Genomic DNA, 5,056 nt, shown 5'->3' on the forward strand with positions numbered 1-5,056 from the left:
AACCTGTTTGGATCTGAACCACAGTCTAGAGTGAAGGTCTTGAGTGCATTAAAAGTTTGCCAGAGCCAGTGAAGGCTTCTGAGAGGGCCCCAAACGAATAGCTCCAGCAGCGGAGAAAACTTCAGCATTTGGGATAAAGCTTCCCCCTCTGGTAGCAGTCTTCTACTGTGGCAAAAAGGTCAAAAGTCAAGTAATTGAGTGGCAATATGAGCAAGCAAAGGATGCAAAGAAAACAGAGCAATCCAATGTTACACTCCTATTTTGAGGGAAAAAAGATCAAAGCATGGAACAGGAGGATGGAAACAAAGTCAGAATTCCTGCACCAAAAGCTTCCAAGAAAAATATGAACTGGTTACAGGCCATAGAGGAGCTTAGAAAGGCATTTGAAAACCAAATAAGAGAAGTGGAAGAAAAATTGGGAAGATAAATGATAATGATGCAAGAAAATTATGAAATGAGAGTCAACAACCTGACTGAAGAAAATAACACCTTAAAAAATAGACTTACAGATGGCAATAGAGGCTCAAAAAGGCAATGAGAAGAATGCCTTTAAAAGCTGAAATTTCCAGATGGAAAAAGAATCTCAAAAGCTCACTGAAGAGAATCATTCCTTCAGAATTAGATTGGAACAAATGGAAACTAGTGACTTTATTAAAACTCAAGATAATATTACTAAACAGATCCAAACAAATGAAAAATGTAGAAATCAATGTGAAATATCTTATTGGAAAAACCACTGAGCTGGAAAATAGATCCAGGAGAGACAGTTCTTTTTTTTCAAATGCTTTATTAACTTCTGGTTTACATCATTCGTTTCCGCCAGTTTTTGAGTTACAAATTTTCTCCCAGTTTTTCCCCTACCAACCACCCCAAAATAGCAGTCCCACAGGATATCCCTACCTCCAATCTGCTCTCTCTCATATTTTCTCCCATATTCTTTTCAACTTTTCCAGTGGATCTTGATGCCCCAGTGATGTTATATCTTATTTCCCAATTACATGTAATATAGTATTAATAATAGAATATATATATATATGTATATATATATAGGTATTTTATTTTAACACTTTGAATTACAGATTCATTCATTCCTCCCTTGTATCCCACCCTTACTAGGAAGATAAGCAGTTCAGTATATGTTGTACATGAGTGGCTAATGCAAAACAATAACATAGTAGATATATACTGAAAGACTGACTATATTTCCCTCCCTCCTTTCGCTCCTTCCACTTTTTATATTCTCTACTTTGATTCTGTACCTTTTCAAAAGTGAGTGCTTGCAACTTCCCTCCCCCCAAGCCCGCCCTCCTTCCATCATCCCCCCTCTCATCTCCTTCACCCCCCTACTCTCCTGGAAAGTGAGAAACCCTATTTAGTGTTTATTTCATTCCCTCCTCAAGCCAAATTCAATGGGAACAATGTTGACCTATTCCCTTTTGCCTTCCTATTCTTCCCCTCCATTGTAACCATTTTCCCTTGCCTCTTCTATATGAGTTAGTTTACCCCATTCTGTCTCCCCCCATCTCGTCTCATTATATTCCTCTCTCACCTCTTGATTTCACTTTTTAAATATCATCCCTTCCTGTTAAATTGGTCCTGTGCCCTCTATTTATACCTATAAACATATATACACACATACACATATGTATCTATATGCCCATATACCCTCTTATATAGACATATTATACACTCACACACACACACATACATATTTATATTCCCTTCTACTACTGAGAAAAGTTTCATAAGTTAAAATTATTGTTTTTCCATGCAGGAATGTTGATAGTTGAACTTTGATAAGTTCCTTATGATTTCTTTTCCCTTTTTACCTTATCATGCTTCTCTTGCTTCTTGTATCTGAATGTGAAATTTTTCTATTTCAACTCTGGTTTTTTTCAGCAAGAATGCTTGCAAGTCCTAAATTCCACTGAATGACTATATTTTCCCCTGAAACATGATACTCAGTTTTGCTGGGTAGGTGACTCTTGGTTTTAATCCCAGCTACTTCGATCTCTGGAATAGCATATTCCAAGCCCATCGATCCCTCAGTGTAGAAGCTGCCAGATCCTGGGGTATCCTAATTGTTTTTCCACAATATTCAAATTGTTTCTTCCTGGATGCTTCTAATATTCTCTCCTTAATTTGGGAATTCTGGAACGTGGCTATAATATTGCTAAGAGTTTTCTTTTGGGGATCTTTTTCAGGAGGTGATTGGTGGATTCTTTCAACCTCTATTTTGCCCTCTGGTTCTAAAATATCAGGGCAGTTTTCTTTGAGAACTTCCTGGAGGATGATTTCTAGGTTCTTACTTTGATCATGGCTTTCAGGTGGTCCAATAATTTTTAAATTATCTCTCCTGGATCTATTTTCCAGGTCAGTGGTTTTTCCCATGAGATATTTCAGACTGCCTCCTATTCTTTTATTTGTTTGGATCTGTTAATAGCATCTTGATTTCTCATAAAGTCACCAGCTTCCATTTGCTCCAATCTAATTCTGAAGCAATGATTCTCCTCATTGAGCTTTTGAAATTCTTTTTCCATCTGGCAAATTCGACTTTTTAAGGCATTCTTATCCTCATTTCCTTTTTGAGGCTCTTTTGCCATTTGAGTTAGTCTATTTTTTAAGGTAGTATTTTCCTCAGTCAGGCTGTTGAATCTAATTTCATAATTTTCTTGCATTTTTCTCATTTCTCTTCCCAATTTTTCCTCCATTTCTCTTATCTGATTCTTAAGGTTCTCTATGGCCTGTAACCAGCTCATATTTTCCTTAGAAGCTTTTGGTGCAGGAGTTCTGACTTCACTGTCTTCCTCCTGTTCCATGCTTTCCTCCTTTTTATCCCCAAAATAGGAGTGTAATGTTGGAAACTTCTGTCTGCTTTGTGTCCTTTTCCTGGTCATGTCACCCCTCAGTCACTTGACCCCTGCGCTTTTTGCCACATAGGACTCTGCCACCAGACAGGTGAGCTTTCTTCCCAAACGCTGGAGTTTTCTCAGCTGCCAGGGATATTAAATGGGTTCCCATCTCTGAGGTCTCCACACCCTCTGGTAGGCTGGACACACACCCCAGGACCTCCACCCTGGACTGCAGTCCAGATCCAAGAAGGTTAAAGCAAAAGCGATTACCCCTTAGACTGGTGTTTTGTCCCCCTACACTCTGCAGGCCAGGAGCTGAAGCTGCTATGTGGCACTGACTGGCTGTGCTGGCATCTCAGAGGCTTCTCGCCCTGGGGGCAAAAGCTATGCACTCCCATTTACTGGGTCCCAAAGTCCAGACTGAACTGACCTCTAATTATGTCCTTCACATATATGTGTTGATAAATCTGGAAACAGCCACAGCTGCTGCTCATCTGGAGTACCTCTGGCAGGTGGCTGGTCAGGACTGCTCTGGGGCTAAGCCTTGGCATGGGGCTGCTCTGGTTGAGTCCTACCAGCCTGCTTGGCTGTCCTCAGTGGGAGGTTAGCTTCTCTGTGTCATTTTGTGGGTTCTGGAGCTCCAAATTTGTTTAGAGTCCCCTTTTACATGGATTGGGGAAGGTGGAATCCAGAGCCAGGGGGAGGTCCTGCTTCTCCTCCACCATTTTGACCCCACCCTCCCAGGAGAGATAATTTAAAAATTATTGGACTGACAGCCATGATCCAAAAAAGAACCTAGAAATCATCCTTCAAGAAATTTTCAAGGAAAATTGACCTAATGTTTTAGAACCATAGAGCAAAATAGAGTGTGAAAGAATTCACCCATCACCTCCTGAAAAAGATCCCCAAAAGAAAACTCTTAAGAATATTATAGCCAGGTACTGGAGTTCCCCCATCAAGGAGAAAATATTACAAGTAGCCAGGAAGAAGCAATGTCAATATTGTGTTAAGACAATCAGGATAACTCAGGACCTTGCAGCTTCTACACTGAGGGATTGAAGGGCTTGGAATATGATATTCCAGAGGTCAAAGTAGCTGAGATTAAAACCAAGAATCACCTACCCAGCAAAACTGAGTATCATATTTCTGGGAAAAAAATGGTCATTCCGTGGAATAGAGGACTTTTAAGCATTCTTTAAGAAAAAACCAGAGTTGAATAGAGAATTTGACATTCGGATACAAGAAGCTAAAGAAACACGGGAAGGTAAATAAGGAAATTAAATCTTAAGAAACTAATAAAAGTTGAAATATTTTCATTCCTACATGGAAAAATGATAAATGTTAAGTTATGAAATTTTTCTCAGTATGAGAATAGTTAAAGGGAATAAAAATATGTATCTATCTATCTATCTATACACATATGCATACATATATACATACATGCATGTGGTATGTGTCTATATGTGAGGGTATATAGGCATATGAATACATATGTGAGTGTGTGTATACACACACACACACACACACACATATATATATATACATATATATGTACAGGTATACATAGACAGAGGGCACAGGTTCAATAGAATAGGAAGGGATGATATTTGAAAGAAGAAATTAAGAGGTGAGAGAGGAAAATAATGAGAGGAGATGGGGAGAGACAGAATGGGGTAAATTATCTCATATAAAAGAGGCAAGAGATAATTTTCACAATGCAGGGGAAGAACAGGTAGGCAAAAGGGAATGGGTCAACATTAATCTCATTGAATTTCGCTTAGGGAGGGAATGAGATACACACTAAATTGGGTATCTCACTCCACAGAAGAGTAGAGGGGAAGTGGAAGAGAGGGGGGGTAATGGAAGGGAGTGCAGGCTGGGTGGGGGGAGGGAAGTTGGAAGCACCCACTTTTGAAAAGGAACAGGATCAAAGTAGAGAATAGAAAAAGTGGGGGTGGGATGAGATGGAGGGAAATATAGTCAGCCTTTCACAATATATTCACTAAAGAAAGGTTTTGTATAGCTACACATGTACAACCTATATTGAATTGGTGATCTCAGTGAGGGTGGGTGATGAGGGAGGAAGGGAAAGAATCTGGAATTCAAAGTTTTAAAATAAAATGTTAAATATATATATATATATATATATATATATATATATATATATATATATATATATATATATATATATATATACACACACA

This window comes from Petaurus breviceps, unplaced genomic scaffold (assembly GCF_028583685.1).
Source record: "Petaurus breviceps papuanus isolate PSGF00001 unplaced genomic scaffold, PetGlider_PUasm1.0 90743, whole genome shotgun sequence".
Lineage (NCBI taxonomy): Eukaryota > Metazoa > Chordata > Mammalia > Diprotodontia > Petauridae > Petaurus > Petaurus breviceps.